General features: G+C 41.6%; 1 protein-coding gene across 1 annotated transcript in view; it reads left to right on the forward strand.

Annotated features, from left to right (window-relative positions):
• The window catches only part of FSTL4 (follistatin like 4), a 458,716-nt gene that overhangs the window by 19,829 nt on the left and 415,008 nt on the right, over window positions 1-23,879 (forward strand). The window lies entirely within an intron of this gene.

The raw sequence follows: 23,879 nt of genomic DNA on the forward strand, positions 1-23,879 counted from the left end.
TCATAACAGCCAGGGCTTCTGTGATCAGAGAAGCGAGCCAGTTTGCCTCATCGACCCTCACCTGTGATTCGACATATTTGCCTAAAGGCAAAAGGTGTCCTTTCCAAGTGGGTGCTCAGCCTGCTGCATTAGCATTTGCCCACACCTCAGGTGTGTGTTTCGCCCATCATCCCAGCACCAGTGGTATCTCTCTGGCCTTCTCTTTGTTCAGAGACCCTCTGCATCTCCCATGGAGGAGGAAAAAACAGACTCCCCAGTGCAAAAAGAAAGCCAATATATCAGTTAGGATCTTGAAAGGAAACAGGTTTCACCCAGATGGATCAAAAGAAGAGGTTTTAATGAGAAGACTACTGATATTGGTATGGGAAAGGTGAAGGGGAGAAACAGGGGTGGTGAGGTCACCAGTGGGAAGCTATTACCACCTTTAGGACCAAAGGGAAAGGGGGAGGATGTAAAGTTGACAGAGCCCCATGAGAGCTAAGCTATGGAGGAGGAGCTATGGTCGTGGAGAGATGATGTAAAAGCAGGGAGGGAGTAGAGAAAGACCCAACCTCTCTCTACTGGTGCTTTGCATGGGCAGAACCCAACCAGAGCCAGAGGACAAGGGAACTGGTAGGTGCTGCCCATGGCTCATAGAGGTCAGCCTCCTGGGGCACAGAGCTGGGAAGAAGACAGGGCCTGGGCCTGGGTGAGAAGCAAGTGGAAAATAACAAACAAAGCAGGTCACCAGTAACAAGTCTGGGATCAGAGAAGCAGGGGGAAGAAGGGGCTGTCACCTGCTCTAATACAAGTGAGCAGTAAATAAGAAATGTGGGGTTGATCTCTCCTTTCCTCCTTCCCCTCCTATTGCCACTTCCATGTAGGCAGGGAGTCTACCTCAGTGGTTCTAACAGTGGCACTACTGTTGTCTTCCCTCTGAATGTTGGGGATAGGAAAAGCCCAGCCACCGAGCCAGCTTTGCAAAGGCTCTGGAGGATGCAGATGCTGAACAGTGGCAGAGGGAGAGGCTTGTGTAGAGCAGGGGCTGAAGCCCACCGAGGCGACACTAGTAGGCAGGGAGGGGGCTTCAGCAGGAATTTTCATTCCACTGTGGGTTTCATCGGGTCAATCCCTGTCCCTGCTACAGGATTATAAAGAAAGAGAAAACTGTAACTTTTTTTTTTTAATTTTTTTTAACGTTTATTTATTTTTTTGGGACAGAGAGAGACAGAGCATGAACGGGGGAGGGGCAGAGAGAGAGGGAGACACAGAATCAGAAACAGGGTCCAGGCTCTGAGCCATCAGCCCAGAGCCCGACGCGGGGCTCGAACTCACGGACCGCGAGATCGTGACCTGGCTGAAGTCGGACGCTTAACCGACTGCGCCACCCAGGCGCCCCAAGAAAACCGTAACCTTTAACTTGCATCTTGGAGCAAAGGAGAGGATGAGAACTAGAATGATCTTTCTCAGCGAGCCAGAACTTGAGTGACCAAAGAGCCACTCCAGCTGAAAGCATAGATGAGGTGTCTCCCCGGAACAGCCTGGCACCGAGCCGAATGCATGCTCCATCTCCTAGCAAAGAACATCCCTGTGGCCCTGGGAGTGACACAGTTGACAAAATACGACACCCTTGCCCTTTCTCCCACTGTTCTTTCAGTTTGATAAGTTGCATTTAAGGAATTTCTTTTTTTATTTACTGGCGGAATAAAATGAGCATTGGAAATGTGAGAAAGGATGAGTTGTCTCCCCGTAAAGTGCTAGAGTTAGAAAAGCTTTGTTGTGTCCTTGGGTCTTCTCCGCATGCTGTTTTGTGTCTTCCTGAATTGCCTGCCAGGCTCTCGCCTCCCTCCTGCTAAGCATGAGGTAAGGCCAGCTTCACTCTGTTTTCTCTCTGATCCTTGTGAGCTCTGTGGCCTGTGCTGCCTCTGGGGCAGGATCTCACTTTATTAAACAGGACAATCAATTAGTCTTGTTCATGCTGTACTACATCATCGAGCAGTTTCTCTTAAGACAGGGCGTAGTTCTTGTGTCTATTGACAGCTCTGGGAGGGACTCCTTCCACCGGGCAAACCGCTCTGCCCCGGATTGTGGGTTGAGCCCTCTGTCCATTGTAAAGAACTCCAGAGGGCCACCGTGATAGTGTGTGCCAAGCCCCCAGTTTGGGGAGTCAAGACAGAAGCCCCACAAGGGTGGCCTGGTGGACACAAGGCCTGAAGGAACGTCCAGGACAGAACAGAGGTCTCCTGATTAAGACACAATGGCCCCAGGTCCAGAAAAGCTCTGAAGAACCATCATACTTTTTCTTGATCGTAGAAATACCTTTAAAGTTTGGTGGTTATAATAGTAAGTAAAACTTCTCATTGAAACAAGAATTGTTTGAATTTCAAACAATTCAAGGCTATGTGGAATAGTCAATGAGATTCCTTTACCATCTCAACCCACAGAGCTGGCTTTTCAGCACTGGCAGAGTATATGTCCAATTTTTTAAAAATTTATTTATGTGTTTTTGAGAGAGAGAGAGAGAGAGAGAGAGAGAGAGAGAGAGAGAGAGAGAATCCCAAGCAGGCTCTGTACTGTCAGCGCAGAGCCTGACCTGGGGCTCAAGGTCACGAACCATGAAATCATGACCTGAGCCAAAACCAAGAGTCAGACACTTAACTGAGTGAGCTACCCAGGCACCCCCCACGTCCAAAGTTTTTAATATCTGTATCACATACACACATATATGTATGCTTGAAAGCTGGGGTCAAACCTACAGCTACCTTCCTGTATCCTACTTATTCTACCTTAGAATGTATGAACCGTCTCTTGCTTTTACATATTTTTTCAGAATACATTTCTGAAATGATGCTCACAAGTTAAATATGCAAAAGTGAATAATTGACATACATTTTCTAAGGTGATTGGTATCTCACAGCTCTCAATTATTCTGCCATCTTGTTCATATTTTCACCATTTGTTCTTCCACTTTGCAGGTGAGCGCAAAGTCCACAAGCATAAGTCTGATGAGTAACAAATCAAGGCTAAAGACTTTCTCCTTGTGGTGCCCCAGTGATTTGTTTCAATTTTATTAAGCCTCTAAAACCTTGTCTTCTTGTTGTAAATATCAACATTTTAATTTCTCTTCCTATTCACTTTTATAAGGCAACAAGGGCATGATGTGATAAAACATTCAAGGATAATTGTACAAACCTGCCTGGCCATGCCCTTTAACCTGGATTGAGGGCTGGCAGTCAGTGCCACCCTGCAGCCCTCAAGTGTACCTCCTTCTGTTGAGTTCTGAAAGTCCAAATCCAGCACCAGAGTGGCGACTTACGGGGTCCCCATGTGTGGTATTCAGAAGTGTGGTCTGTTCGCGAGTTGAAATTGTGAAGTCAAGGATACCTATATCCTAGATGTCTTTCCAGGCAGTGTGGGCTAATTCTGCTCCTTAAGAAGAAAGGAGCTTAATAGAAGCAGATCAGGCATCTTCCAGACATGTTGGGGTCAAAGAACTGTGTTCGGAGCTCTGCTTTGAGGAACTACGGCCAGACCCACGCTGCACAACTGCCCTGATAAGAAAATGCCTCCAGGAAGCCCTAGGTGCTGCAGTTGGCCCTCCTGGGACTGCATCCTAGCTGGAATCATCCCTAACACTAGCCCTGATACTACTTATGTGTCAGAAACTCAGCCTTACAGGTTCTAAGGCAGGCCAGCTCCACCATGCTCCTCACCAGTAAAATGCTGCCCATTTCTGAGCCTGCTTCCTCATTTCCTTCTTGAACTGTTGTGTGTTGCAGCTCATTGGCGGAACAGGTTACATACCTGAGTCCTGGCTGCAAAGGAGGCTGGGAGGTGGGACTTCTGGCTACTATCCTGGGGAGAGGGTCAGTTACCGTAATTGTACTGTCAGTACAGTTAATTCCCCAAACATTAGAAGGATGGGAAGCAGCTGGGAATGCAGAGAGAGAGAGAGAGAGAGAGAGACTTCTACAAGTACTTGTAGCTGTCGTGCATGATTTTAAATGCTTCATGGTATTTCATTTTATGCATATACTATAATTCATTCAGTAAACCCCTTAACATACATTCAAATAATTTCCTTTATCTTGCTATTGAAAATTAAAAGCCAGGGACACCTGGGTGGCTCAGTCAGTTAAGCGTCCGACTTCAGCTCAAGTCACGATCTCACAGTCTGTGGGTTTGACCCCTGCATCGGACTGTGTGCTGACAGGTCAGAGCCTGGAGCCGGCTGCGGATTCTAGGTCTCCCTTTCTCTCGCCCCTCCCCCACTTATGCTCTGTCTCTCTCAAAAATAAATAAAATTCTAAAAATTTAAAAATTAAAAGCCATACTACAATAAACATCTTTGTATATATGTGTGTACCTACACACACACACACACACACACACACACACACACACACAGGCAAATGTATTTTTATACTTTGACTTTTTTTTATAGGGTTAATTCTCAGGTTTAGAAGCCCCGGTCACAGGATATTTAAAATCTTATTTTTTGATATACTGTATAACACTGTCTTCCTAAAAGCTTATTGAAGTGGCTCTCAACACAGATAGGTCATATTTAGAGGAGTTGTCAAGTTTGGGGGGTTTTAATGAAAATCAAATAATAAAATGATTAAAACATGCATATTTTTATATAGTAGAAATTAGATATTATTATAATTGTTAGTTATTATAACCAGAATATTTTGAATAAATGGAGTGGCCCCTTGCCCTCCTAAGGCTGGTAACGGAAAGTTAACTGTACTAGCAATTCATAGGTCTATGCATGGATTTTCCAGTCTGTCAAAAAGAGCGCTGTGTGAGGGGTCTTTGTGATCCATCTCTGTGATGCTCCCATAAGCTCTTAGGAATATTGACTCCAAGTTGCTCAAAGACCACAGGGTTGCTGCTTATGGTTGTACAGTAATGATCCCGTGGCTCCAGGAGGTGCTTTTTCACACTGTTCTCTAGGGAAATTGTGCCCATGGAGTTGTGCAGTGCACGACAGGTACCACACAGTACAGAGCACCTCTGCCATGCAAAGCACAAGGAGTCACTTGGAAGAGTCCTTCCAGCACTCTTTGTGGACTTTTAATTCATTTGTCTACGGTAACTGATTATGAAACATTAAGCCTGTTTCCCTTCCAGAGCAGCAAGGCAGCTAAGGTGACGGCTCCTAAGTACATAAGAAATGCATCTTGAATTCTGTGACATTTTACATTCCCAACTTTGCCCAGCGGCCAATGGCTCCTTCTTGCAAGTGACATATTGATTGTACATACGTGCAGGGTGACTATATTGTGCTCCGTATTTTGAGCTCGTCATCTGTTATCCCATTCTTATTGTCACCCTCGGTCCAGACAGTATCAAATTGGAAGCAGTAGTGTAGAAAATTACGAACAAATCAGAAAAGACTACAGCTGTGAAATGAGTCAGGCCATTGCTCTCCACGTTTAGCATTTCCTCTGTTGTAAACACCCCACTCCTTTCTGTGCCCTGTTAGGAAGTCCCAGAGCCAGGAGGGTGCTGGGATAATCATAGCTAAACTCTGACCTTGCTTTGAAGTTAGGTATAAGGTGTCCCTGAGAGCAGCAGATTCTGCTGTCCTAGAAACCGTGTCACATCTTGGAGACCATGGGGTGGCTCACCAAGGTGTGACAGTGAGGAAGCAAGGATTGACACATGGTGATTTATGCAGCTATGAATGGCAATTTCACTCTTATAGGGCACCAGGAATGGCCTGTTCCCCCAGGTTTTATGAGATTCGCATTAATCACACCCCTCCAGGTGGGTTTGTGACCAAGGGGATAATGAAAGGATGCCATGTTGCTAGTTGGCATGAAAGTAGGCGCCGCTCCGTCAGGGTGGATAATTTCACGCATCATCAGAGTGAAAAGCCTTAACGATGGCATGTGGGCAAGGCGCACCTTGTCACCGTGAAAACCATAGGCTCCTCTGTCATTGTGCTGTGCCTGTTGTCACTTTTGTGTTTGCTTAACGTACCTGTGGTGGATGTGAATGGGGCTTGCATTTTAATGTTAATCAGAACCAGTGCAGAGTCCTTCTTCTTCGAAAAAGTCAGTTCTACTCTTTACACTGGTTCACAGAGTCTGGGCAAGGAGAATGGGGCTGGGGAATGTCCCTGTCCCTGGTGCTGATCCTTCCACGTTTCTGGGAAATAACTGTGGCTGGGGATGGCCATTTGTCTCCCACCCAGGCTCGGTCCTGGACTGGTAGCACAGGGATAGTAGGTGAAAGCTTGTGTGTTCCCCTTGTTGTGGGCCCACCTGAGGCTGAGCTGTGAGAGGTAGTGTAGAGGGAGAAGGAACTCCCCCTAAGAAAGGCCTGGCTGCAAGCTGCATTCCATGTGGGCTCCTCCTGTGCATTGCCCTTCCCTGCCCTTAAGAGGCCCTCCCCTTCTTCTCCAAGAGATCCTGCCCTGCCTGGAACTCTCCAACTTGCCTTAGAGCTCTGAGTTTGCTTTGGAAGCAAGGCAGGCTCTGAGGACAGGGTGAGGGCCCCTCTCACGGAAGGGGCTAGGGTTGTTGCGACCTTCCAGTGTCCTCCAGGGTTACCCTATGAGCTTCATGCATCTTTTCTGTTCACTTGGGGTTGGGGAGAACCTGATGGGCTATCCACAGACCCTCCCCTCTCTGAATCTGAATGTCCTCATTCATGTATTAAATTATCCAATCAATATATACTTATGGATCTATTGCCACACTCATGTCAGGATTGAGGACACAGTAATCAACTAAATATATAAAAGTCCAGCTTTAATGGAGCTTATATTCCAGTGGGAAGAGATCAACAAAAGCAAACTATGGAGATGGTTGGAAGAAAATAAGTATCATGGGAAAAGAATAAAGTAGGGAAAGGAGACAGGCCATAGTAGGATGGGGAGGAGTGGAGGTTTTAAGTAGGCTTGTCAGGAAAGGCCTTGTGGAGTGGCAGAGCTTTGCAGAGAAGGGAGTTAACTCAGTGGGTGTCTGAGGGAAGAGCATTCTCAGGCAGGAGGGGTCTGGAGCCTGCAGGAATCACCATGAGGCCAGTGTGGCTATAACAGAGTATGGAAGGGGGAGAGAGGAGGGCACAAGTCAGAGCAATGTAAAGCTTCATTGTGGAGGGTCTTATAGACCCTTGTGAGGACTTGGGATTTTCCTTAGGGTGAAATTAGAAGTCTCCAGGAGAGGGGTGAGGAAGGGGAATGACATAGTCCAACTGATGTTGGAGAGGACAACTCTGAATTCTGTTATGAGAATAGTCCTGGGTGGGTGGATGGAGCAGGAGCTCAGTGATGCAGCTGCGTTGATGGTGGCTGGCAACAATGGGGGCATGGCTGCAAAGGCAGTGACAAGCTGTCTGGTTTGGGGTAAGAGGAGCTGAGAAGATTGGCTGGTAGATTGGATTGAGATGTGAGGGAAGGGAAGAGCGAGGATGGCATTAGGGCTTGGACTGAGCCACTGGAAGGATGGAGCTTCTCTTCACCAGCTGATCTGAAAAATATTATGTGGTGCAGCTTTGGGGGTATCCAGGCCAGGAATTCAGGCTTGAACCCCCTAAGTCTGAGATGCCTGTTAGCTCTTCAGGAGGAGATGCTCAGGGAGGTTGGATGCTGCAGCTCAGGAGAGAAGTCTGGGCTGGAGACACAAGTCTGAGCTTTCATCTCATACCAGGGGATGAAGGGCATGGAGTGAAAGCACTCTACGACAACATAGTGAGTGAAGACAGAGAAGAGATCCCAGATCTAGGAGCCAGAGTTTGTTAACATTTAGAGGAAGGAGATATAACAGGAACCAGCATAGCAGACTGAGCAGGAATGACCAGGGTACCAGGGAGAAAGAAGCCCAGGGAGAGTGATATCTCAGAAGGTGGGTGGAGGAAACATTGCTAACACAGGAAGCGATAGGCTGATCACTGGACTGCAAGTTCATGTGCACAGGGACCTTATTATGTTCTATTCTATGCTTGATCTCCAGCCCCTGAAGTAGGACCTGGCCCCTAGCAGCTGCTCACAAAAGAACATTGTTGAGTGAATAAGCAAGTCAGGTAAGATGAGGATGGAGAATTTTCCCCTAGATGTGGCCACTTGGAGGTTGTGCGTGACCGTACAAGAGCAGTTTCAGAGGAGTAATGAGGATCAAAAGACTGTTTGGGGCCAGTGCAGGCATGGGACAGAGAATCGAGAAACGAGCTTGTAGCTGGAGGAGGTAAGACGTCAAGTCCATTCTGACCTGTCACATCATTAATGGGGCCATCTTCCAAGGGCTGGCTTTCATCTTGTCACTGCTGCTCTTCTATAGCATAAAGCCCAAACTCCCCTGCCACACTCCAGCTGCTATCCATCTTCTAGCCTTTGCTTTTTGCTGCCTTTCTACTCACGCTTCCATTCCAGCTGAACAGTAGATCCAGCTGTACTCATTACCAGCTGTGCAACTGTGAGCAAGTCGCTTAGCCTCTCTCTAAGCCTCAGTTTCTGGATAATTACAGTATTTTCCTCATGCAGCTGTTAAGGGAATTAAGTGCTGGTATTCAGTTGGTATTCAATAAATAACAGAAATTTTTATTCCTGTTTTTGCACATTTGCTTTTGCTTGTTCCAGTCCCCCCATAGTCCATCTATCACCATCCTCTCCAAGATCCTATTCAAGACTGTCCATTCATTTCTGCATAGTAATAATAATAGTGGTAGCAGCCAATACTTACATAGTGCTTGCTTTGCACTAAATGAATACATATATGAATTCATTTAATTCTCAGAGCAATCCTAAATGGTAGGTTCTCCTATTGTTCTTGTTCTGTAGAAAAGGAAACTGAGGCACAGCGTAGTTAGATGCCTTGTCTCAGGTTGCATAGCTCGCCAGTAGAAGAGCCAGGTGGTTTCATTCTTTTTGCCATTCAGTAAGCCTTTACTGAGTGATTGCTTTGAACCAGACCCTGTACTGGACATTGGGAGTTTAGAAATGTAAAGACTTTGTCTGTGTCCTTGAGGAGCCCACAGCTTCGCCTTCCTGACCACTTAGGGCCAAGGCATGTCTTTTGAACTCCCACAACCCTTATGGCCTGTCCCATTCATGGAGTGCTCAGGCTGCTGAGTGTTCCCCTGATGTTTTACCGGGTAAGCAATTCGAGCTTGGTTTTCTGTTCTGGGGCTTCTGAGTCTTAGGGTCTGAATCTTATCTTGCATATCACCAGGACTCAGTAAATATCTTCTATAAAGTGGTCGTTTGTACCAACAGTCTAAGTTGTTTATTCATTCATTCATTCATTCAACACTTATTTATTGAGGAACTGTGATGAGCAAAGTGCTAATGTGGGTCCTGGGGACTCAGTGGTGGACAAGAGAGAGGCCCTGCCCACATGGTGCCATGCACTAAGAGCTGGCACTGGACTGCAGGAGTTTACTGCCTCCTACCCTACACACAGGGTCATTCATGCCCACAGTAGGGCTTTTTCTTCTCTCACCATGTAACTTAAATTGTACTCCCTTGGATTTTGTTGGGGGAAGAAGGAATGGTGGTACTTTCACTGGTTTTGCAAATTTAGGAGGGAGGAGTCAAGGAAATTTTAAGGAGCTGGTAGAATTCCAAATCCACACGTTTCCATATATGAACAACGGGGATGTGTCTTTTCCAGATTTGTTGTGGAAACAGTTGGATTATTTCACTTAAAAATCACCATTATCAAGCATACAAACACAGTACTGTCTAGAGATCATCTTGTCCTCTCTGACCGTAGGAGTCCTGTTGAGTTTTAGTTATTTCATCCCCTTGCGGAATTCTGATCCTCAGAGTACATCATGCCTACGACTTATCATTGAGGCCTCCTAAAACCAATGCATTCTTACTTCTTAACTACCTTCATATGTGAAATAACAGGGGGCTGCTTTCCACTCCAACTTTCACCTAAAGAACACATGGGATGGCAGTAAGATGTCCATGATCTCCTTCCTATGTTTTTTTTTTAAAGAATAAAATAGATCAATAAAATACCAAGTAGAGGCAATATATGTAATGTATATTACATATTGATTATATATAAACCACGTATATTCATGTGTATATGTATATATAACGCTAAGTTCTTGGGGTGCCTGGGTGGCTCAGTTGGTTAAGAGTCTGACTTTGGCCTACGTCATGATCTTGCTGTTCCTGAGTTCAAGCCCCACATTGGGCTCTGTGCTGACAGCTCAGAGCCTGGAGCCTGTTTCAGATTCTGTGTCTTCTTCTCTGTCTCTGTCCCTCCCCTGATCATGCTCTGTCTCTCTCTCTCAAAAATAAATAAAAATTTAAAAAAAAGTATAAAAAGCTAAGTTCTTGGTGAAGAAGACAATGCTCTATAATCCATTTGGCCTGCGGGAAATCTATTTTCAGGCTGCTTGCTATAGAGTATGAAGGCCCTTTCTGCAGGAAGACAGACAAAAAAATGTAGAGGGACAGGACATGAGGACACCACTGTACAGTTATTTTCTTAATAACATGTCTGACATATCACTAATCTCAGCCAATATCATCTGTGTCAGTACCTCTTGACTGATGGTATTCCAGAGGATCCATAACAATTCAAAATAATCAATGAGTGGATTTCCACTTCTGGGAAGATAGAGAAGACAGATTTTTTTCTCTACTCTTTCCTCTAAGCACAACTTAGTAACCTTGGACGATATATATGAAACAAACATAAGCAGACTCTGGAAGGTGAAGAGAAGAAGGCAGACGCATAGTACTCCAGGACTGAAGGAACATCACAGTGGTGAGTTCTCTGGGTTTTCTTTTTGCCTCATGTGTCCCAGACTTGGAACTGAAGAAGCTAACAACCTGGAAATGCCAGCAGGTATGACTAAAAAACCCCAACAAAAGCCAGCTCTCTATAGCATAGAACCAGGAAAGGAGACAGCCTAACAAAACAGAAAACTTTTAGACACTAAACATTCTACTCCAGGCAAGTACCATAGAAAAAAGCCTATTAGCCCCACCCCATCCCTGTTCACACCAATAAGGTTTAAGTAGGGGAACCCAGATTTTGATAAGGTGCCACAGTTCCCCTACCAGAATGGTGTCAGAGAAGGCTAAGTAGGGAGTCTGGGCTTCCACTCTACCTGGCAGGAACAAGAAACTCCTTTCTTGCTGAGATGGTGTCAGAGGAGGTCTAGTGGAGTCAGGACTTACCACCTCTGTCTCTCCCTTGGTGACAAGGTCACTCTCTTTCTACCTCTCCTCACCCCATGATGTCAGTAGTAAGCATGGGTGGGCAGTAATGTGGCACTCCATTCCCTCTCTGCCAGGGAAGCCTAAGTGGGAAGTGGAATTGCCACCCCTCCTCATCAGAAATAAGGAGTCCTCCTCCACTAAGGTGTTGGTGGAAGCTGAATAGGGAGCCTGGACTTCTACACCCACTTGACATCTATGACACCCCTCCCCCTTCTTTTGCTGGACCAATGTCAGAAGAAGCCAGCTAAAATAAATTTCAGTAAGATTGAGGAGTGTTGATTAACCTGACTATGGTAGTCACTTCACCAAGTTTACCTATGTCAAATAATCACATTGTACTTTAAGAAATAGAATATTCTGTTTGTCAGTTATACTTCAATAAGGGTGAAGACAAATAAGATGAACAGTCTCAAAACATAACATCCAAAATGTACAGGTTTCATTCCAAAATCATTAATCATACAAAGAACCAGGAAGACCTCAAACAGTGAAAAAAATCACAGATGCCGATACTGTCATAATGGAAATATTAGAATTATCTAAAAAGATTTAAAAACAATCATCATAACATTTCAGTGAGCAATTGTGAACATACTTGAAACAAGGAGAAACAAAAAACCTCAAAAAATGAGTAGAAGATACAAAGAAGAACCAAATGAAAACGTTAAAACTGAAAAATATAATAACTGAAATAAAAATTTTAATGGATGGGCTCAGCACATAATGGAGTGGACAGAAGAAATGAGAAAGACAGAACAATGGAATCCTCCATCTAAACAATATACAGAAAATAGACTGAAGTTAACAGAGTCTCAGGAAACTGTGGGACTATGAAAAAAAACTCTAACATTTGTATTATCAGAGTCCTGGAAGGAGAGCAGAAAGTGGTCAAGGCTTAAAAAAAAAATGCCCAAAGAAATAATGATGGAAAACATCCCAAATGGAGTAAAAGAGTTAATTTATAGATTCAAAAAGGTTAGCAACGACAAAGATGATAAATCCAAAAAAATGCACACCAAGACACATCATCATAGTCAAACTTCTGAAAACTAAAAACAAAAAATCTTAAAAACAGCAAGAAAAATTATACTTTATATGTCAAAACAATATGAATGACAGAGGATTTCCTATCAGAGGTTAAAGAGGCCAGAAGGAAGTGGCACAACATTTTGGACCAGTGAAAGAAACCTGTTGACCCAGAATCCTATAACCAGAGAAAATATCCTTTCAGGAATGAAGAGATAATGAAGACATTCTCAGGAAAAGGAAAAATATCTCAGGAAAAGGCAAAGAAACTTTGCCTCCAGTGGAACTACTCTTAAAAAATCTAAAGAAAGTTTTCTAAAAGGTAAACAGTTAATAAAAAAGTAATCTTGAAATGTCAAGAAGGAGGAAAGAACATGTGAGCAAAAATGTGGGTAAATACAACAGATTTTCCTTCTCAAATTTTCTAAATTATTTTTCATGTTTGAAGCAAAGATTGTTACAGTGTCTGATGTAGTTCTAAGTGTATGTAGAGAAAATATTTAAAACTATTATGAATGAGAATGTAAAGAGATGTAAAGGAAAGTTCCTGTACTTGAACTGATAAAATTGCTAAACCAATAAACTATATAGATTATGTATAGATGATGTAATATAGCAACCACTAAAAATCTGTATAAAGAGATATACTCCGAAACACAGATAAATGAAAATGGAACTTTAAAAAAATGTGTTCCTCACAAGAAGGCAGGAAAAAAAAAAAGGGAAATGGAAAATGGAATATACCACAAAAAATAAAATGATAGGCTTAAACATTAACATATCAATTAAATTTCAATAGTCTAAATATACCAATTATAAAACAGATATTCTCAGAGTAGATTAAAAAATGATCTACTATATGCCATCTTTAAGAAACTCGCTTCAAATATAATGATATAGGGAGGTTGAATGTAAAAGGATGCAAACATTATTGAAAGAAAGTCAGACTGGTTATATTAATAGCAGATAATATAGATTTCAGAGCAAAGAAAATCTGAGAGAGTCATCATATAATAACAGGTTCAGTTCACCAAGAACACATAGCAATCCTGAATGTGTATGCGCCAAACAACAGAGGTGCAAAATATGTGAAACAGAAACTGAGAGAACAGAAAGGAAAACAGACAACTTCACAATTATAGTTGGAGATTTCAATGCCCCTCTCTCAACAAATGATAGAATAATTAGATAGAAAATCAGCAAGGGTATAGAAAACTCAGCAGCACCATCAACCAAGAGAATCTAATCAACATTTATAGGACACCCTTCCCAACAATAACAGAATACACATTCTTTTCAAGAACATGAACTAAGGTAGACCATATCCTGGGTCAAAAACAGACCTCAGCACATTTAAAAGAATTTAAATCACGCATTGTGTGTTCTGCAACCACAGTGGAATCATACTAGAAATCCATTACAGAAAGTTAACAGGAAAATTTTCAACACTTGGAAACAAAATAACATATTCCTAAAAAACCATGGTCAAAGGGGAACTCTCAAGGAAGTAAAAATATATATTAAACTGAATGAAAAAAACAGCATAGCAAAATTTGTGGGACACAAAGCAGTGGTGAGAAAGAAATTTATAGTACTAAATCCATACATTAGAAAAGAGAAAGAGTCTGAAGTAATCTAAGTTTAGGAACACTTGGGTGACTCAGTTAAGTGTCCAACTCTTGATTTTAGGTCGGGTCATGATATCATGGTTTGTGGGATCGAACCCTGCATTGGGCTCCATGCTGAGAGTGTGAAGCCTGCTTGGAATTCTCTCTCTCCCTTTCTCTCTGCCTCTCCCTCTTCCTCTCCCTCTCCCTCTCCCTCTCCCTCTCCCTGTCTCTCTCCCCCAAAATAAGCAAATAAACATTAAAAAATAATCTAAGTTTATACCTTGAGAACTCAGAAAAAGAAGAGTAAAATAAACACAAAGGAAGCAAAAGGAAGTAAATAATAAAAGTAACAATAGAAACTGAAAAGAGAAACCAATAGAGAATAATCAGTGAAACAAAGAGATGGCTTTTTGAAAAGATCAATTAATAAAATTGACAAGTCTTTATCAAAGCTGAGAAGGAAACAAAGGGAGAAAACACAAATTACCAATGTTTGGAATAAAATAAGGGATATCACTGCATACCCTAAACAATGCTACATGACTAAATTTTACAGCTTGGAGGAAATGGACCATTTTGTCAAAAACACAAACTATTACAACTCACCCCAAATTACCACCAAATCTGTGCAATCTCTTCCAGAAAATAGAAGAGAAGGGAACATATATTAACTCATTTTATAATGTTACCCTGATACCAAAACCAGACAGAAACACTACAAGAAAAAAGAAAGAAAACTAAAAGATCAAATTTCCTCATAAGTGTAGACACAAAAATCATTAACAAAGTATTAACAGAAAGCTCAGCAAAATATGAAAAGGATTATATACCATGACCAAGCAGGTTTTTACAGAGATGTGAAACTAGTTCAGTATTTTTTAAAAAATTGATGTAATCTACCATAGTAACAGGCTAAAGAAGAAAAATCACATGATCAAACCATGAATTCAGAAAAAGAGTTTGACAAAATTCAATCAATCTATTCATAATAAAAACCTTTAAAAAATTGGAATACAGAAGAACCTCTTGAACTTGATAAAGATCACCTACAAAATATCTACTGTTAACCTTACACACAATAACAAAAAAATGAACACTTTCTCTCTAAGATCAGGAATAAGACAAGGATGTCTGCTGTCACTACTCCTATTCAACAACAGTGCCAGCAGTTTTATCCCATGCAATAAGGCAGGAAAAGGAAATAAGAGACAAATATATCATAAATAAGATGGCCCTATTTGAAGGTGACATGATTATCTACATAAAGAATTCCAAGTAGTGTACAAAAAAATTCACAGAAATAATAAGTGAGTTCGGAAAAATTATAGGATACAAGATAACATACCAAACTCAATAGTATTTCTATATACCTAAAATTACCACATGAACACCAAAATTAAAATACAGTACCATTTATAATTCCAATAAGGGGGGGGCACCTGGGTGGCTCAGCCAGTTAAGTGTCCAACTCTTGATTTCAGCTCAGGTCATGATCTCACAGTCATGAGATCAAGCCTCCATGGGCTCCATGAAGGCATGGAGCATACTTAAGATTCTCTTTCTCCCTCTGCATCTCCCTCACTTGCTTGTTCTCTCTTTCTCTCAAAAACAAAACAAAACAAAACAAAACAAGAAATAGAAGACTACAAAGCGCTCATAAAAGAAATCAGAGCTGAAAGAAATAAAAGCAGATCTAAATAAATGGAGAGGCATGCTCAGCATAGTAAAGATGCCAATTCTCTCCATACTGAAAGGCAGATTTGACACAGTTCCTATCAAAATCCAAGCAGGTATTTTTGTAGGTATATACAAGTTCATTATCCAATTATCCAATACAAATACTTAATTTTAAGACTTTCATAGCTATTGTGACCAAGACTATAAAATATTGGTAGAGGATTTGACACATAAATCAATAGAATAGAATGGAGAACCTAGAAATAGACTCAGAAAATATGCTTGATTATTTTATTGTATTTTATTGAGGTGAAATTCATATAACATAAAATTAATCATTTAAAAATGAACAAATAAGTGGCATTTAGTATATTCACAGTGTTATGCAAATACCACCTTTATCTAATTCCAAACATTTTCATCATTCCCAAATAAAACCCCATAACCATTAATAGTTTTTCTTTCTGTGAGTTACCTATTCTTAGTATTTTATATAAATGGAATCACACAATGTGTGATCTTTTGTGTTTGGCTGCTTTCACTTAACATATTATTTGTAAGGTTTATCCATGTTTTAACGTGTATCAATACTTCATTCCTCTTTATGGCTGAATAATATTCAGTTGTATGTATTTGCCACAAATTTTTTTATCCCCCCCATCCATTGATGGACATATGTGTTGTTTCTAACTTCTGACTCTTGTCAATAGTGCTGCTATGAACATTTATATACAAGTCTTTCTTTGAGAGCCTGTTTTAACTTTTTTGGAGTATATAACTAGGAGTGGAAATTTGGGGTCATATGGTCATTCAATGTTTAACTTTTTGAAGAATGACTACACTGGTCTTCACAGCATCTAAACCTTTTTGCATTTCCACCAGCAGTGTACAAGGTTTTCAATTAGCCATGTCCTTGCCAAAACTGGTTATTCTCCTTTTATTTTTTTTAAACATTTGTTTATTTTTGAGAGAGACAGAGAGAGACAGAGACAGAGAGAGAGAACAAGAGGAGGAGGGACGGAGAGAGAGGGAGACAGAGGATCTGAAATAAGCTTTGTGCTGACAGCAGCGAGACCCAATGTGGGGCTTGAACTCACAAACTGTGATATCATGACCTGAGTGGAAGTCAGATGCTCAACCAACTGAGCCACCCAGGCACCCCTCTCCGTTAAAAAAAAACAACAAACTTTTATAGCCATCCTAGTGGGTATAAAGTGGTATTTCATTATGGTTGTGATTTGCATTTCCCTAATGACTAAGAATATTGAGCTATTGAGCATCTTTTCATGTGCTTTTGAGACATTTGTAGGATCTTGTCTGGAGAAGCATCTATTCAAGTACTTTGTCTCTTTTAATTGTCTACTTTTTAATTGGGTTGTTTGTGTTTTGTTGAGTTGTAAGAGTTATTTATATATTCAGTATATTAATCACTTATCAGATACATGATTTGCAAGTATTGTCTCCCATTCTGTAAGTTGCCTTTCCATTTTCTTGATAATGTTCTTGCATTGAATGCATAAAAATGTCAATTTTTGATAAAATCCTATTTATTTATTTTTTGTTGTTGCTCATGCTTTTGGTGTCATATCTAAAAATCCATCGCCAAAGCCAAGGTCAAGAAAGTTTACCCATGTGTTTTCTTCTAAGAGTTTATAGTTTTATTTCTTATATTTAGGTTTTTGATCAGTTTTGAGTTAATTTTTATAAATGGTGTGAGATAGGGGTCCAAATTAATTATTTTACATGTGGGTATGCAGTTGATCCGGTGTTACTTGTTCAAGAGACAATTCTTTTTGTGTTGAATACTTATGGCTCCATTTTGAAAATCAATTGGTGATAGAGGCATGTTTCTGGAATCTCAGTTCTATTCCATTGGTCTATATGTCTATCCTTATGCCGGTACCACACTGTTTTGATTATTGTAGTTTTGTGGTGAGTTTTGAAATCAGGAGGTGTGAGTCCTTCATTTTTCTCTTCTTTTTAAAGACTGTTTTGGTGTTTAGGACCTTTGCAGTTCCTGCCAAACTGAGTTTTGACAAAGGAACAAAGCAATTCAATGGAGAAAAGATAGCCTTTTCAGAAAGGATGCGGGGCAATTAAACATTCTAAGGAAAAAACAAAAGTGAACCTTAAGTCTCAGACCTCATACAAGAATTCGCTCAAAAGAGGTGACAGACTTAAAGGTAAAATATAAAACTCTTAAGCTTTTATTTCAAAAAATACCTGGGATCATGGATTTAGATTTGATACCAAAGTAAGATCTATAAAAGGAAAAATAGATAAATTTGACTATATCAAAATTAAAAACTTTTGTTCTAGAAGATATCCTATTAAGAGGGTGACAAGTAGGGGCGCCTGGGTGGCGCAGTCGGTTAAGCGTCCGACTTCAGCCAGGTCACGATCTCGCGGTCCATGAGTTCAAGCCGCGCGTCGGGCTCTGGGCTGATGGCTCAGAGCCTGGAGCCTGTTTCCGATTCTGTGTCTCCCTCTCTCTCTGCCCCTCCCCCGTTCATGCTCTGTCTCTCTCTGTCCCAAAAATAAATAAACGTTGAAAAAAAAATTAAAAAAAAAAAAAGAGGGTGACAAGTAGTAGACTGAAAGAAAATAGTTGCAAACCACATATCCACAAAAAACTAGTATCTAGAAGGTATAAAGAACTCTCAAAACTCAACAGAAGAAAAACAAATATACAAAAAAGAAACCCCAAGCAATCGAATTAGGTAATGGCCAAGAGACACAAAGAGACATTTCACCAAAGAGACTATACACATAACAAATAAGCATGTAAAAAGATGTTCAACATCATTAGCCATTAGGGAAATGCAAATTAAAATCACAATGAGATATTACTACACACCTATCGGAATTACTAAAAATAAAATATAGTGACACCAGCAAATGCAGGCAAGAATGCAGAAAAACACAATTGCTTATGCATTATTGGTGGGAATGTAAAATGGTGCGGCTACCCTGAAAAGTAGTTTGACTATTTCTGTAAAAACTAAACATGTGACCATCATACAAACCAGCAGTTGCCCTCGTGGGTATTTATCCTAGAGAAATGAAAAATTATATTCATAAAAAACCTGTATAGAAATGTTTACAGGAACTTTATTTGTATATAGCCTCAAATGGACATAACCCAGGTGGTTAAACAGATGTACTTCCATACTGTGAAATACTACTCTGTAACAGAAAGGGATAAACTACTGATAGGGGAAACAACTTGAACAAGCCTTGAGGTCGTTATGCTGAGTGAAAAAAGCCAATCTCCAAAGACTGCATGTTGTATCATTCCCCCAATATAGTATTCTTGAGACGACAACATTTTAGAAATGAGGACAGTTTCGCGATCACCAGGGGTTAGGGATGAGGAGGGAGGGGCAGAGGGAATGAAGACACATGGTGGCTGTAAAAGGGCCATAGGAGGGATCCTTGTGGTGAATGAAAGATTCTGTACTTGGACTATATCAATGTCAATATTCTGGTTGTGCTATTACACTGTAGTTTTACAAGATGTAAAAAACAAAAAAATAGGAGGACACTGGGTAAACAGTATTTACTCTGTTTTTGATGACTGCTCTTTCTTACAACTGTATGGGAATCTGTAATTATTTCAAAATGAAAGGTTTAATTAAAAATCAGTAAGTGATACATTATTTAATTTTCTTTTACATTTGTAAGAAAAGACAGGGAGCTTGTCAGTGTATAACAAGTGAGCACACACAGTGGTTAGGTAGAGTTTAAATGAGGACAGTCATGGCTCCATCACTCGGTCTATTTCTTGGCTGAACAGCACTGACTGCAAGAATGGTTGAGACTGTTATATATCAAATTGTTTTTCTTCTTAGGCATATGTTTGATTTATGCTCATAATAGATTGTGTTTAAAGACTAGAAACATAAGGAACCTGATGATGAAATACAAGATAATTAAGAACAAAAAATGGGAAGACTACAATCTTACTTCAGAATCACCTTCGCCAATCTGTAAATCACATTCATCTGATAAAAACTCTTCTACGGAACATCAAGATGTCTTTGGTACTTCAAAAACAGTGTTAAGGAGAGAAAATAGAGTGACAATTACGTCCAATTTAGCTTTTCATTTATTGAGAACAAAGGCTCTATCCACACCCACAATGTGCTATTTGCAGAGTGGTTGCAAATAGCGGCCTGAAATCTTTCCCCTCCTGTCATTTATAAACAAAACATGGAAATTGTAAAAATAAAACCATAGTTTTTTTAAGCATGAAATTCCAGAATTTCATACATCCAATTCTTGGAAACCAGTTTCTGCCTATACTTGATGCTGTATTATGGAGTAAAACCCCAAAGTACTTTTTAGTATACATTCAGTCCCCAAACCAGATATGACATATCATTTTTTAGCATATTTATCAGAAAATTGTGTTTTCTCTTTTATGATTTAATAAAAATTAAACATTGTCCATTCGTCATTAAATGATATAAAGTGAAGGGTTTTTTTGTAATGATTGTGTATTATGAATATTATTAATGATTGCATTAAAACAAACTTGAATACAGTATTTAATACAATACTCTTAATTTGTTTAAGATTTCAAATCACTCATTTGTCACATATCACACAAAAATGGCAAAGCCAGTTTAAGTTTTTTCAAGGATGGTTGTAGTGAAAAGTGTTTGCAAGTCACATATGGCTATGCAGTGATAACTGACATGTGTGCATGCATTTGTCAACTTTAAAGCATCCTGTACACATGTCACTTGTTATGTGTCCACTGCCTTTCATCTAGGGCAATTAGGAAGTGGAGGTTCCTGCTTAATTAAATGTTCTCCACAACTGAAAATTACTCTCTAAATATGAGCACTGGATTGGAATCCAGAGTCTTCAGTCTTTGACTAGCCTGGGGTTCTTAGATAAATAAAGTGGGACGATGACAATGTTAATCTTTCGTGTTGTGTGTGTAAAGGCAGTCAAATAACGGATCAGGTTTTTGTTTACATTTTGGCTTCTTTCTCATTTGCTATGTTTTCTGCTTCAAGTAACAAAAACTCCAAACTCAACTGATTTAAGTCATGAGGAAAATAGAAACCCGAGCTAAGGCAGCTTCAGAATTGGTAATTTTAGAGGCTCAGTGACATCATTAAGGTCTTTGGCTCTTTCCCTATTCTTCCATCTTTCATGGGTCACCTTGGTTGCTCTTTGGGAAGATGGTGACCATGGGTGTAGGGGTTCCTTGTAGTTAATGAGAGTATCAAGAGGGAAAAGAGGCACCATCTCTTCCCCGTGCATCTCTTTATGCTTTCTGTCGCCCGTCCCTGGCCAGAACTAGGCCCCCTGGTCTCGCCTTAGCCAGTTCCTAGCAAAGAGAATGGGAGCCCCATTATTGGCTTAGACCATGCTGGACAGGATGGACATCCTGTAGGCAGGGAAGAGAGAAAGACCACATGTTGGGTTTTGATATGACAAGGGATCAGGTGAGGACTATTAAGTAAATATGCCAATAGGTTCAGAAAAGAAGCTTCTCTAGGCACCTAGTCATGGGACATGTATTTTGAGATATGTATTAGGTGCCACATATGTATACACTGTGTGTAACTGATGCAGAATGGCGTACGATTATGAGGGCAGGCTCTGAGTCAAATCCTGGCTCTGCCGTTTGCCAGACAAATTGCCTTAGATAAATTGTGTAACTTCTCTGAGCTTAACTTATCAAATGGGGACCTTACGGAGCTGTGAGAATTAGGTGATACAACACATACAAAGGGTTAGGCCCAGTGCCCAATTCATAGTTAGCAATCAATAAACGTAAGGTGCTGGTGTGGTGCCAGCGATGATAATGAGCTAAACACAGCTTTACCTCTCAACAGCTGAACAGCTGCTCTCACTCCCCCAGTCTCTCTGCCCTCCACCCAGTCAATTCTCCATACAGCAGCTAGAGGGATGTTCACGACATACAGTAGATTACGACTGTCTCCTGCCCTCAACTCCCCAATGATTCCCATCACACGTCAAATCAGATGTGAAGTCCTTGTTTATCAGAGCCTGCAGGACCTTTGTGATCTGGCCCTTGTCCGTGCCGTCTTCTTTCACAACTGTCCACCTGGTCCCTGTGTTTAGCAATGTCAGCCTGGGTCACATCCAGCCAGATCTTCATGCCTGTTGAGCCGTCTGCCTGCATATTCTGCCCACCAGATCTTGTCATATCTTGTCCCCTCATTTCTTCACGTCTCTGCTCTAAGTGCCTCCTCATCCTCAGAATTTCTTCATCTGCCGTCTTTAAGACAGTCACCACTCATTTTTTAAAAAGTTTTTATTTATTTATTTTGAGAGAGACAGAGACAGCATGAATGGGGAAGGAACAGAGAGAGAGAGAGAATCCCAAGCAAGCTACATACTGTCAGTGCAGAATCCGAAGCAGGGCTCAAACTCATGAAACCATGCGATCATGACCTGAGTTGAAACTAAGAGTCACGTACTTAATGGACTGAGCCACCCAGACACCGCTAAGACAGTCAACTTTCTTAGTCTGCATTCTCTGGAAAACAGAGCACGAGGCAAAAGCGTTACACCTTAGAAGTCCAATCTCAGGAAGCAGGAACAATGAAGAAGAGAGAGCAGATATGGAAGGTCCAGCTCTGTCGGCAGTACTCAGTACTTGGTCTCTTGGTCCTCAGGACCCAGGGCACGGTGCATGTCAGTACAGACCACCCAGGGAAGGAAGGGAGAATGTACCTGCTGGCTTCCTCCTGTACCCTGTCTCCCACTGGTCGAGTCCTCCCCTCTGTCATGAGCTCCCCCACCCCTTTGGCTTGTGTGGAGCAGCTCCCGCCCCCACAGCAGCCTCTGGGGAAGCCAGAACCCCCAGGGGTCCAGCCTGACCAGTGCACAGGCCAGTGTCTCCTTGTCAGTTGGTGCCCTGTGCAGGGGGGGCTATTTGGTTTGAGGTAGTGGCAGTAACAGCAGAGGAATCTATCTCTGTGGCTGTGGGAACACCTCAGACCAGTTAATAGGGCCCCTGTGACCCGGAAGCAGGGCAAGTGGGGGTGGGGTAGGGGCGGAGAGAAGGTGTGGGGGTGGGGGCAGAGAGGTAGGTGTGGCTACTCAGATTTGGGGTGGTATGTAAGCTAAGTCCAGCACCATCTTACAGATCCCTGTCTGGCTTAGTGCTCTTCACAAAAATTAAGGTGACCCACCACAATACTGCATACATGTTTGAATGGAGCATATAATCACAGGAATGGAGTGTCCATAAGGTAGGCACTCATCTTCCTGAATGATCTTTTTTTTTGTAGATTGGCATGTTATCTACCATTCTTTGATGAGTTGGAAAACAGGGTCATGGCAAATATTTGTGAGTCTGAATAAGTAAGGTTGAGTAAAGGAGGTTGGCCCCTCTCTTTGCTCTCCTCCTATCTTCCTTCCCGCTTCACCTCTCTCCCCTGTCCCCAGTAGGATGTGGTACTTAGTGGCTTGGAGGCCTGGCCTCCTCAACCCAAATTCTCCCTGTGCACGGAGTTCCATGAGGGGCTGAGTTTCATTTCCTCCTATTTTGGGATCTTTCTCAGGGCCTGTGACCATCAGCCTGGGTCCTGGGAGTGGGGATGTGGTGTTTGTCTTGGGACTAACACCACCGTGAAGGGGCTTATTTTCCAACCCCTCCACTTTTACCATTCATAGTTCCCTTCCCCTCACTGTAGCTTTTCATTCATCCCAGCTTCTTAATTAAAATTTCCACTCATCCCTCCTTCTTCATTGCCTTGAGAAATTTCCCAAATCACACTTAACCTCTTGAAGGAACACCTTACTTATTTCCACGCAGTCTACTCTTCTCCCTAAACCAAAGTTAACAATTATTTCTTTACCTTTTATTTTTAAGGTTTATTCATTTTTAAGAGACAGAGAGAGACAAAGCATGAGCAGGGGAGGGGCAGAGAGAGAGAGGGAGATACAGAATATGAAAGCAGGCTCCAAGCTCTGAGCTGTCCGCACAGAGCCCAACGCAAGATCGTGACCTGAGCCAAAGTCAGACACTTAACTGATTCAGCCACCCAGGCACCCCTAAAGTTAACAATTATTTCTGAGTGTGATTTTAGGTCTAGAATTTTTTTTTTTTAAATTTTTTTTTCAACATTTATTTATTTTTGGGACAGAGAGAGACAGAGCATGAACAGGGGAGGGGCAGAGAGAGAGGGAGACACAGAATCGGAAACAGGCTCCAGGCTCTGAGCCATCAGCCCAGAGCCTGACGCGGGGCTCGAACTCCCGGACCGCGAGATCGTGACCTGGCTGAAGTCGGACGCTTAACCGATTGCACCACCCAGGCGCCCCTAGGTCTAGAATTTTTAATTTATTGCCTCCATTCCCTTTATTTCTAGATGACTAAAAGGACCATCATTTAAGAA

The sequence above is a fragment of the Puma concolor genome, chromosome A1 (genome assembly GCF_028749965.1).
Source record: "Puma concolor isolate L17-30 chromosome A1, mPumCon1.1.hap2, whole genome shotgun sequence".
Lineage (NCBI taxonomy): Eukaryota > Metazoa > Chordata > Mammalia > Carnivora > Felidae > Puma > Puma concolor.